This window comes from Macaca mulatta, chromosome 15 (assembly GCF_049350105.2).
Source record: "Macaca mulatta isolate MMU2019108-1 chromosome 15, T2T-MMU8v2.0, whole genome shotgun sequence".
NCBI classification, from domain to species: Eukaryota; Metazoa; Chordata; class Mammalia; order Primates; family Cercopithecidae; genus Macaca; species Macaca mulatta.
This window is the reverse complement of record NC_133420.1, coordinates 51,561,464-51,574,717: the sequence shown is the minus strand read 5'-3', so window position 1 is coordinate 51,574,717 and position 13,254 is coordinate 51,561,464. Positions and strand designations below refer to the sequence as shown.

At 36.5% G+C, this 13,254-nt stretch overlaps 1 long non-coding RNA gene across 1 annotated transcript in view; it reads right to left on the bottom strand.

The window, feature by feature from the left end:
* Positions 1-10,461, bottom strand: part of LOC144334855 (uncharacterized) — a 115,866-nt gene extending 105,405 nt beyond the window's left edge. The window contains exons 1-2 of the long non-coding RNA XR_013405107.1: positions 10,321-10,461; positions 8,891-8,974 (exon numbers count right to left, since the gene is read on the bottom strand). This is a non-coding gene — a long non-coding RNA (uncharacterized LOC144334855). The remainder of the gene's footprint in view (positions 1-8,890; positions 8,975-10,320) is intronic.
* Positions 10,462-13,254: the final 2,793 nt, after the last annotated feature.

Here is a 13,254-nt window from a genome sequence, read left to right as displayed (position 1 = left end):
CTTTTAAAAGGGAAAGGGAAAGGAGAAAAAACAGTAGCTGATGTAGGTTGGAATTTATGGGTCAAATTTTAATTCAGTGAATATTTCAGTAAATGAGTATTACACTTGTAACTTGCAATGTTTATCTAAAATGAGTGTGTGTTGGGGGAAAGAAGAGGGGGGTAGGGAGAGAAAGCTATAACTTCCTTTAGACTTCATTATCAACATCACTTGGCCTACATATTAAAATTATTATGATTATGTCTTTAAAGGTAAAAATGTGTTCATACTGATCACATTAACTTCCTTATGGTGGTAATGAGTTTGAATTACAATGTGAAAACATTGAAACTAAATAACCACTAATGTTCTTCCAAACATTATTAAGAACAGAAGATTTCTCCAGATGGTCTAGAAATTATACCGTTAAATCATAGTTAAATAATGTGCGGGTCAAATTCCATGATCTTAAGTTCAATAAAAGTGTAGTTTTTGTTATGCTACTTTTTATATAATATTATATGAGTTGATTAATATAATATTAAACGGGCACATCTCCTAATACAAAGTGAATAGATTATAACCTGGGGTTTTTTAATCTTTTGCAAACAGGTATTTGTTGAAATGGAATCTGACCCATATAAACACATTTATCTTTATGAATGTGAATCTGATATGGCAGAAACCCTTTCAAAACTCCATGCCACACGTTTTTTTCATTACTAAAGACTTTTCAAGGATATGCACTAAGTGCATGTAAAAGTTATTTTCATTGAATAAGGCATTAAATTCTAACATATGAATCTCAAAATGTAGTAAATTATTGTAAAATACGAACTCAAATTATTACATTTAAAGGAACTCATTGTAAAATGTATGGGTGCATGGAAAAATACCTGAATGACTATTTCAGAGTTTAATTCCCTCAGACTAGATTCCTTCATTTGCAGGAAATGATTATTGTATATTCAGCCTTTTCACTTTTTCTCCCCCTATTGTAGTGTAATGACATTAAAAATAACATTCCTGATTAGAGTCTCCCACCTTGGATTTTCCCCCGAGTTAAGATGCTTGAGTTTACAAAAAAGTCTTAAGTTTTTATTGCATGGAGACTATCATGGTACAACTTATAACTAGATAGCATCTCTTTTCAGGCAACAGCCAGATACTGTGTTTAGAGTTTGTGCAACCCTCATTCAGTCATACATTCTTTTTTCAGCTAATAGTTATTCATCATGCCAGACACTGTTCTGAGTGTTTCATGTGGCTAAACACGGAAGAGCAGTCAAATAAGGAGGAGAGAAGAAATCCTACGTTCTTGAGGCAAGGTTCTGATTATACAGTACTTCCTTTGTTAACAATAATTGCTTGGTACCTTATGATGCTATCCTTTAATTAGAAATGCCAATACAGGAAAATGTTAACTAGGTCTCACACCTATTATCAAATGTAAGATATGTCAAAATTAGAAGCAGTTGTAGAAACGCACACTCATAATAATAATGATAATAATATAATAAGAACATCTGCCATGAATTACTGCTTAGCATGTGTCTGACACCATGAAAAAAAAAGAAAGAATACTTTACAATTAACCATAAGACTATCAGTTCTCTTTGGGCAGGAATCATGTATGTATCTCATTCATGGTTACATCTTCAGAATCAGACAAATTGTAAATATTCAAAAATATCTTTGTCAAAGAAGTAAATAGAGAAATGAATGAATCTATTATCTCAATGAGTGACCAAAGCATATGAATTATTACCCCTTTTTACAGAGGAGTAAACTTAGTTATAGACAGATGAAGTATTCATGGCTAAACTAGGATCTAAATCCAGTTTTGATTGACTCCAAGGTCTGTGGTTATAACTACTCTGCCTCCAAAACTGGCATTGTGGGTCCCAAATCTCACTTCCTCATTAAATCAAACATATTCTTAATTAAAATAAGCATATAATTATCTTTCATTTGATAAGTATTTTTGTTCACCTATTACATTTTTAATTTCTCATACTGTACCTATAAGCACCTAATTCACTCATTATTCTGAACACTCATAATTATCTTTCAAAATAAATGTTCGTTAGAACAACTCCTCTCCCTCTCACACTAAAATTCAGTGGTTGCATTGCCAAGAGGGTGAAAGTCTCTCAGGGATGCACATATGGTTTCAGTAATCCAAATCACCTTTTTATGTCTTGAAACCTAGTATAGTGAAAATAACAGGAGCTCTGGATAAGGCAAACCTGAGCTTGAGTCCTCACTACCCTACTTGAACAGCTGTGTGGCCTTGAGGGTTTAAATACTGCAAGCTTCAATTCTTTAAATGTAAAATGGGAACAACTGAAAGAAATAATGATAGAATATCTGCAAAGTTCCCAGTGCAAGTAGAATAGAAGAGACTTAATCAATAAGAAACCTGATAAAAGTATGAGAGCAACTGAAATTTCCAGAAGAAGACTGAAAATCCTTGTGTCTGGTAGTTATGCCACTCCTGGAGAACCTCACCAAGAAGGCAGGCAGAAATGTTAATCTGGTGACTTCTGGAGTGGCACCTGCTGCTGGCCCTGGTTTACTGGTGAGTCAAACTCATGCTTTTCTCTAGAGAAGGTACTTAGAGGGATGGTTCCTCAGGATAAAGAGTGAAAAGGGAGTTTTGTTGAAGGCCTTTTCTGCATCTATTGAGATAATCATGTGGTTTTTGTTGTTGGTTCTGTTTATGTGATGGGTTATGTTTATTGATTTGCATGTGTTTAACCAGCCTTGTATCCCAGGGATGAAGCTGACTTGATCGTGCTGGATAAGCTTTTCAACAGCCGTTCATGCTAAAAACTCTCAATAAACTAGGTATTGATGGAATGTATCTCAAAATAATAAGAGCTATTTAAGACAAACCCACAGCCATTATCATACTGAAATGGCAAAAACTAGAAGCATTCTCTTTGAAAACTGGCACAAGACAGGGATGCCCTCTCTCACCACTCCTATTCAACATAGTGTTGGAAGTTCTGGCCAGAGCAATCAGGCAAGAGAAAGAAATAAAGGGTATTCAATTCAGAAAAAGAGGAAGTCAAATTTTCCCCGTTTGCACATGACATGATTGTATATTTAGAAAACTCCATCCATCATCTCAGCCCAAATCTCCTTAAGCTGATAAGCAACTGCAGCAAAGTCTCAGGATACAAAAATCAATGTGCAAAAATCACAAGCATTCCTATACACCAATAACAGATAAACAGAGAGCCAAATCATGAGTGAACTCCCATTCACAATTGCTACAAAGAGAATAAAATACCTAGGAATCCAACTGACAAGAGATTTGAAGGACCTCTTCAAGGAGAACTACAAACCACTGCTCAACAAAATAAAAGAGGACACAAACAAATGGAAGAATATTCCATGCTCTTGGATAGAAAGAATCAATATCGTGAAAATGGCCATACTGCCCAAGGTAATTTATAGATTCACTGCCATCCCCATCGAGCTACCAATGACTTTCTTCACAGAATTGGAAGAAACTACTTTAAAGTTCATATGGAATCAAAAAAGAGCCTGCACTGCCAAGACAATCCTAAGCAAAAAGAACAAAGCCGGAGGCATCATGCTACATGACTTCAAACTATGCTACAAGGCTACAGTTACCAAAACAGCATGGCACTCATACCAAAACAGAGATATAGACCAATGGAACATAACAGAGGCCTCAGAAATAACACCACACATCTACAACCATCTGATCTTTCACAAACCTGACAAAAACAAGAAATGGGGAAAGGATTCCCTATTTAATAAATGGTGCTGGGAAAAGTGGCTAGCCATATGTAGAAAGCTGAAACTGGATCCCTTCCTTTCACCTTATACAAAAATTAATTCAAGATGGATTAAAGACTTAAATGTTAGACCTAAAACCATAAAAACCCCAGAAGAAAACCTAGGCAATACCATTCAGGACATAGGCATGGGCAAGGACTTCATGACTAAAGCACCAAAAGCAATGGCAACGAAAGCCAAAACTGACAAATGGGATCTAATTAAACTAAAGAGTTTCTGCACAGCAAAAGAAACCACCATCAGAGTGAACAGCAACCTACAGAATGGGGGAAGATTTTTGCAATCTACCCATCTGACAAAGGGCTAATATTCAGAATTGACAAAGAACTTAAACAAATTTACAGGAAAAATACAAATAACCCCATCAAAATGTGGGCAAAGGATATGAACAGACACTTCTCAAAAGAAGACATTTAGGCAGCCAACAGACACATGAAAAAATGCTCATCATTACTGATCATCAAAGAAATGCAAATCAAAACCACAATGAGATACCATCTCACACCAGTTAGAATGGCAATCATTAAAAAGTCAGGAAACAACAGGTGCTGGAGAGGATGTGGAGAAATAGAAACACTTTACACTGTTGGTGGGACTGTAAACTACTTCATCCATTGTGGAAGACAGTATGGTGATTCCTCAAGGCTCTAGAAGTAGAAATATGATTTGACCCAGCCATCCCATTACTGGGTATATACTGAAAAGATTATAAATCATGCTACTATATTTTATTTATTTATTTATGTATTTTTGAGATGGAGTCTTGCTCTGTCACCCAGGCTGGTGTGCAGTGGCCAGATCTCAGCTCACTGCAAGCTCCGCCTCCCGGGTTTACGCCATTCTCCTGCCTCAGCCTCTGGAGTAGCTGAGACTACAGGCGCCCGCCACCTTGCCCCGCTAGTTTTTTTTTGGTATTTTTTAGTAGAGATGGGGTTTCATTGTGTTAGCCAGGATGGTCTCGATCTCCTGACCTCGTGATCCACCCGTCTCGGCCTCCCCAAGTGCTGGGATTACAGGCCTGAGCCACTGTGCCCGTCCTAAATCATGCTACTATAAAGACACATGCACATGTATGTTTATTGCGGCACTATTCACAATAGTAAAGACTTGGAACCAACCCAAATGTTCATCAATGATAGGCTGTATTAAGAAAATGTGGTGCATATATACCATGGAATACTATGCAGCCATAAAACGGATGAGTTCCTGTCTTTTGCAGGGACAAGGATGCAGCTGGAAACTGTCATTCTCAGCAAACTATCACAAGGACAGAAAACCAAATGCTGCATGTTCTCACTCACAGGTGGGAATTGAACAGTGAGAACACTTGGACACAGGGTGGGGAACATCACACACCTGGGCCTGTCATGGGGTGTGGGGCAGGGAAAGGGATAGCCCTAGGAGAAATGCCTAATGTAAATGACAAGTTAATGGGTACAGCAAACCACCATGGCACATGTATACCTATGTAACAAACCTGCACATTGTGCACATATACCCTAGAACTTAAAGTATAATAATAATAATTTTAAAAAGATAAACACACACACAAATAATAATAATTTTTTTAATAAAAGAGTGGAAAGGGAGAATTGCCTCCTGATGCTTTGCCCGAGTCTTAGACTTTGAGAGAAGCCAATGCCAGCTCAAGTGAAGGAAGTCTTGGAAGTAGAAACTGGTAGAGGATCTAAGGTTTGGAATGGGATGATCTCCAAGGTTTTATGCAGCAATTGCATTTTATGATTCTAACTATTGACCAATTGCAAAAATCATTTAAATGATCTCACATGTCTTATAAATGTATAAAGGCAGAAGAGAACACCATGGTGTTGAGAGAAAGAGGAATTAAAAAAAACTTCACATCACCCAGAGTGCAAAGCCTCTAATGCTGGAGAAATTACTTTAAATGGAGATAGGAAACATAACCAGGTAGATTTCAGAAAGGGCATCGTTCTCTCCTCCCCGGCACCCCAAGAAGAATGCATTCGGTGCTCAGTAAATCTACTGAAATATACGTGACTGCAGCCTCAGACAGAATATTCTAAAAGCATACAGGAAAAATGTGCTGAATACTTGATTTGTGGCTTTTACTGGAGAGATATACAAAAGCAAATAGAAAAAGTTTTCTATCCTCAAATATCTTGTAACTAAATGGGGAAGATAGCAATCAATATGGCAGACTAAATTGATCTCTAAATACAGGTACAAATAATGTGTTATGAAAAAACAAAGATTCAAAGTAAAACACTAGAATAAAATTCCATGAAAAATATGTTTTTAATTGAGCTTTGAGGAATAAACAGGATTTATAATGAGGAGAAAAAAAAAAAGAAAAGAAAACATGGGAAAAAATCCTCCCTAGTTTAAAAAAAAAAAAAAAAAGACAAAAGCCATGAAAAAGCAATTTCCTCAAAATGCAATATAAATAACCAATAAACATTAAAAAGAAAGATTAACCTTGCTAATACTCAGAAAATTTAAATTAAAGTAATGTGAACTTTTTTTTTCTATAACATTGGCAAACACGGGTTTTTTTTTTTTATAGTTCTTACGAGAGATCACATAATACACATATCAAGGCCCTTAAAAATGTTAATATAACTTTACTCAGTAAATTCAAATCTAATAATTTATTCTAAGGGAAAGAAAAATCAGAGGAAATAATAAAGACATAGATCAAGTCATTACTTATAAAGATAAAATATATTAATATAATATAATACATCCATTATATATATTTTAGAAGAATATTTAATGACATTGTAAAATTTTCATAATATACTCAATAAAAAGGAAGGGTTCTAAATAAATATATATATGCATGTATGTATGCATAGTATGTATATGTACTTTGAAGCAAAGATCAGAAAATACATCTAAAGATACCATACTATTTCTGGATTGTGCGATTATGTGATTTTATTTTATATTTAGTAATCTCTGTAATATCCAAAATTTATAGTCAGAGAAATAATGTTATTTTAATGTTATGTTAAGTAATGTTATTTTAAATTTTAATGTCATTTTTAATGAGTTGGATTTAGACAAGTTAAGAAGGGAAACTGTCATTTTAGCCCAAAGAACAATATGAGTACAGACAAAAAGACAAATTTGAAAGGCACTTTCAGAAAAGATAGAGTAGATGAGTAAGAAGGATGCAGGGTAAAGGAAACTGGAAAAGTGGTTGGAATCAGATTATTGAAGATATTGAATGTCATGCTCATGAATTGGTCCTATGAGTAGTGGAGCTCCTCACACAGGGTGATTATTGGTTTGCTTTGTTTTGTTTTGCTTTGTTTTAGAGACAGGGTCTCATTTTGTCACTCAGGCTGGAGTACAGTGATGCAACCACAGCTCACTGCAGTCTTGAACTCCTGGGCTCAAGCAATCAATCCTCCCACCTCTGCCTCCCAAGTAGCTGGGACTACAGGCATGCACCACCATGCCCAGCTAATTTTTAAATTATTTGTAGAGATGATGGGGGGGTCTTGCTATGTTGCCCAGGATGGTCTCAACATCCTGCCTTCAAGCAACACCACTGCCTCGACCTCCCAAACTGCTGAGATTACAAGCGTGAACCACCTCACATGGCCCAATCCCATTGGTTTATAGAAACACTATCCAAGTGACCATTTGAGGTTTGGAGGATGGATCAAAGGGGGAAAACTAGAAGCAGAAAGAATGTTGTTTATATATTCTAAACTAACAATATCCAAACTGTTTAGACCTTGACCCAGAGTAATGAATATGTTTCATATTGTGACCCAATACACTCACATACACACAAAAACCCAAGCAAAATTACCCTCATATATGACTAAAATAAAAGCTTCATGAAAAGGCTATACCCTTAACTTATGACATCTACTCTAATACATTCTATTCCGTTGTTTCCTGTTTCTTTCCACTCTATAACATTACTTTTTGTTTTTTTCTTAAATGCTGGTCACAGCCCACAAAAATGATTTCATGACACCTAATGTGACAGTACTACTCTGGGAAAAACCCAAGTCTTCCTTTTCTCTTCCCAGCTCTACTCCTGAGTAGTAGACTAAGCTCTAGTGATGGATTGAGACCAAGAACCCAGAGCTGGACCATGGTACTAAGAGCTGGAGCTTTCTGAGAAAGAAGCCAAGGGGGGGACATCTTTCATCCCACATGGAAAAATATTTAGAGAGATATTCTCCATTGCCCTCCATTTCTTCCATGGAATGCTTCTTGGTCCTATAAATTGTTTCCCATATAGCCAGTAAGATAAGACAGGGTTGGGTCTTGTCCTCACCTTCTGGCAACTTACCATACCCCAATAAGACCAACATAAAATCTATTTAGGCCAACAAAATATTTTTAGCTGGCATATTATCCGATTTAATTCCTAATGTAGGAATTTGAAACAAAAGCCACATCAACTAGAAAAAGAGGGTAAATTGATAGACTGTTGTTGACATACTTTTCCTTAGACACAATTTTGTAGGCCGTGGCTTTGAATGGAAGTCTATCTACCCTGGCAGAAAAGGATTCACTAGTCCTAGTAAGAGATAATCCAGGCTAAGTGGAGGATAGATCCAATAGACATATCTCTGATGGGATCAGCTGAATTTGAGTGTAGTTGAATTGAGAAGAGAAGGGAAGGAAGTGGTAAGGCAGAGGAGGGAGAAGAGAGAGAAAGAGAATATTCCTAACATTTCCACTTGGGAGATTGGGATTGAAACTGGCTGTATTGTGACATCATCAATAGGAAATATGGGAAGAGGAACATATTTTATGGAGAAAATAATGAGTTCTGTTTTGGTAGAGGTCCAGATCAGAGAAAATTTAAAACAAAGGGAAAAAGGCATTCCGTTTTTCCATCAAAGTGTTTCTATCTTTTATGGAAGAAAGCAGAATATGAAGGTCAATTGAACCATGTGATGAATCGGTTAATTATTACACATTTCTGGATCTAGAGTGAACCAAGGTATAACCCCATTCACACGGCAAATGCAAACAACACCTATTATATATTTAACAAAGTTTTCTTGTTGACCATTTCATCTACCTTCTCTTAACAACACCTGGGAGATATCAGGGTCATTACCTCCATTTTGCAGATGAAAAGCCTGGACCCAAAGAGTTTAAGAGTCTTGTTCAAAATCACATTTGGTCCCTGGTAGTCTGGCGGCTAGGGAAAAAAAAAAGCAAAATGACACTTGAGTCTGATACATTTTGCCAGTGCCTGTTCTAGACAGCAGCCTCTCTTATTAAGTAGCGAGTGTGTAAATTTGATCTGATCATGAGAAGAGAGAGGAAATCTCTGGCTGAGGAGGTCCAAGTAGAAGAGTCATTCTAAAAGGAATTTAGAATATTCCAGCAGCCAGAAGTAAAAGGCATGCCTTACTCAGATTGTAAAATAGTTTTAAACTGTTGAATATAAGATCTAGGCCATTAGAAAAGGTTTCCATAATTTGATGCTAGTTATATTATGAAATATAGCTCAGATAAATTCAATCTTATGGCTTTATAATCACTCAGGAAAATCATTACAGAAAGAGGATAGTAAGGGAATTAAAATGTTTTCTGCTTTGAAGATTGTTTTGTATTTTCTTAGGCAGAAAAGGGTTTTCAACAATTTTAAGGGTGTTAATGAACATAAATCATATATGTTTTAGCAATTCAGAAAGGCTAGTATGTATAAATTATTTTTTTGTATTAACAAGAGTTTAATCCTTGTGATGTAATACAATTAAGTCAGATTCTCCCTTGTAGACTACTGTAGTGGAAGGAGAACTTTGGATTTAGAGACACCAGGATTTTCATTCTGGTTCCACCACCTACTAGTTTGGTAACTGCAACTGGGCAAGTCACAGCAGAATTTATTTGAGCTCAGTTTCATCTCCTGTTAAATAAAAATAACAATACCTACCTCATATAATAGGTGTAAGGATTAAGAGATAAAAATGCATATAAGACTCTGAGTCCAATCCCTGACATAGCAGAAGTTCAAGGAATAGTAGCTGTGATGATGAAAGAGAATAAAGGAAACACACACACACACACACACACACACACACACACACACACACACACAAAACCACCATAAGCCAGCCTTGAAAAAATATAGTGATTTTATTTAGTTCACTAGGGTAAAATTCATTTTGGAGATTCCAAACTTTTAAACACAATATATACTTTAAAAATTTATGTTTGATTCTAACATTCATATTTCAGGTGACCCTGGAAAAGGTATCTTGTCTTCTTTGCTTCAGATTTTGCAAAACACCAGGATAAAAACACTTACCTCTGACCTTTCCAGAAATATAGTGACTATTTGCTTTTAAAAGATCAGTCATGGCTAGAATTTTCCCATATTAGAAGTCAGTCCAGCTCTTGTCTTCAGAAAAACACATACATACAATGACACACAAACAACCAAACCATTTCAGGCAGAGAAGAGGCAAGCCTTTTCAGTCTAGGTTTTCAGAAAGGATACGTGACCATCTTTCTAGGGAACTCATCAAGATACTTAACCTTTTGCACTGTTGGGAATTTCTTCCTTAAATGTATGTAGAATGTTTCGAGTGTATTTCATCATGTTCTAGCTTTAGCAGAGTTGGAGTACAATTGGTTACTACCCTCTGAATAAATAAATAAACTTGTTATTAATAAATAAATAAACTTTTTTCAATCCTGGAGGATTTATAATAGCTTCTTTTCACTCTTCTCTTCTCTTCTCTTCTCTTCTCTTCTCTTCTCTTCTCTTCTCTTCTCTTCTCCAGGACAAATCATCCTGGTGCCTTTAACTTCTGCAGAGCGTGCTGAAATGCCCTGACTCTATTAAAGTGCATGGACCTTAATAAAATACTCTAGACAAAGTGGCTAATGGGTTGACTTTTGCCATAGATCTTATTTGCCAAACTTCTAAACATGCCTGCATGCCTGGAGCTTTCCTGTCCAAGTTCAAATATAGTATAACACATCACAAGTGCTGAGAAGCAGGAAGCCCATCACTGAATCTGGCACCACAGTCCTGAATGGAAAATACCATTTGTTTCCTTGGCAATCTGTCCTTGGTAACTAGAAAAAGTGGGGAGCAAAGGGTTAATGTTACTGTAGAAGAGTCACACTCACCAATTCTCAGAGGAGGGGGTAGGGTGGTAAATTCTACTAGGAGAGAGTGACTGGAAACAGGTTAAATTCCTGGTGCCGTTCAGCAGGAAGTTGGAGAAAAGGTCTAAAGGTCTAATGGCCTCATTAAGGGCTGCTTCTACTCCACAACAAGTTTATAATCAGAAGTTGTCCTGCAAGAAGAAAAGGGAAGGACAAGTGGGAAAGACACTTCTGTGTTGAGAATTGGCTAGCACAGAGGATGGAAGGCAGAAGACCTTTCCAACAAGTTAAGAGCCAAAAGAGTACCTTTTAGTGTTTGTTTTGATTATATTTGCCTGTAACCCAGCAACTGGGCCCAGATGCCAGCAGCCCGAAGAGAACATTGCTGATGACTGGTGTCCAAAAAGAAAAAAAAATTCCTTTTGTTTTCTCACTTTTATGGTTCTTCTCAAGGTGAGTGAAAAGAGCTGGTCAGGGCCCTTTGAAACTGTTTAGAACCCTTACTCATTTTTCTAACAATAGTCAGAATGATTTATAATGCCACATGTTCTCATTGGTGGTTTCCTCTTTTTTATTTTTGAAGACAAGACACAAGTGGGAAATGTGAATCTGGAGCCAGAGTTAAGATGATATTTTAAAGCAACCGAATGCATTTTCCAGTCACTCTACCCCCAACTTGAGGTTTTCCTCCCTGAATCACTCAGTTCTCCCCGCTACAAGGGCAATATTCGTATGCTCAGTGTCATTACAAACGCTTGGATTTCAAGAGCTCCACGTTGCTAGATATTTTAAGTTGTTTGTGTTTTATACATTCTCCTCCTCTGTACTGAAAAACAAAACTAGTATATCCAATGTATGAAATTCATCAGATATATTACAGATCACACCAAAATGATCCCAGACAGACAGCATTCTATTATTTCAAAAGATATATCACAACAAAGGAAGACTACAAAACTAACTCATTCTTTATCATCTTTGCAACCAGGCGGGTCTTTATTCAATTCATGATAAATCCCTCCTCTTTTAATGTGTGTTTATTTTATTTTGTTATTAACTCTAAGGAAATAAAGAAAAGCGTGTGTGCGTGTGTGTGTGTGTGTGTGTGTGTGTGTGTGTGTGTTGGTGGTGGTTTGGTTTTGGTTAACTATCACCACTCAGGCATTTGACTATCAGTATTAATGCAGTCGTTAACCTCTTCATTTCCAGATGAATTAACCCAAATATTTTTAATTACTCTCCCTCCACCAACATCCCCATGGGACTTATTTGGTATGTTAGAAAATAACTTTGAATTAAAATTTTTCGTTATTTCCTACCTAAAGACTTCTTGAATTTCCCATGATATGTTGGTTTAAGTGGAAAAATTACAAGTGCATTTTATTTGGCTTTTATTTGTGTCATTTCTAATTTACTTGAGCAGTGTTTTGCAATTCTCATTGTAGAGATCTTTTACCTCCCTGGTTACCTGTATTCCTAGGTATTTTATTCTTTTTGTGGCCATCGTGAATGGGATTGCATTCCGCATTTGGATCTCAACTTGGATGTTGTTCGTGTATAGGAATGCTACTGATTTTTGTATAATTTTGCTGAAGTTGTTTATCAGATCAAGGAGCTTTGGAGCAGAGACTATGGGGTTTTCTAGATACAGAAACATGTCGTCTGCAAACAGGGATACTTTGACTTTCTTTCTTCTTATTTGGATGCCTTTTTTTTCCCCTCTTGCCTGATTGCTCTGGCCAGGACTTCCAGCACTACGTGGAATAGGAAGGGTGATAGAGGGCATACTTGTCTTGCTCTGGTTTTCAGGGGGAATGCTTCCAGCTGTTACCCATTCGGTATAATATTGGCTGTGGGTTTGTCACAGATAGTTTTTTTAATTATTTTGAAGTATGTTCCTTCAATGCCTAGTTTGTTGAGGGCTTTTAACATTAAGGAGTGTTGAATTTTTAATAAAAGCCTTTTCTGCATATATTGAGATAATCATGTGGTTTTTGTTTTTAGTTTTGTTTGTGTGATGAATCATATTTATTGATTTCTGTATGTTGAACCAACCTCACATCACAGGGATAAAGCCTACTTGATGATAGTGGATTAGCTTTTTGATGTGCTGCTGGATTTGGTTTGCTAGTATTTTGTTGAGGATTTTTGCATCAGTGTTTATCAAGGATATTGGCCTGAAGTTTTCTTTTTTTGTTGTGTCTCTACCAGGTTTTGGTATCAGAATGATGCTGGCCTCAGATAATGAGTAGGGAGGAGTCCCTCCTCAATTTGGTGGAATAGTTTGAGTAGAAATGGTATTAGATCTTCTTTATACATCTGGTAGAATTCAGCTGTGAATCTGTCTGGTTCTGG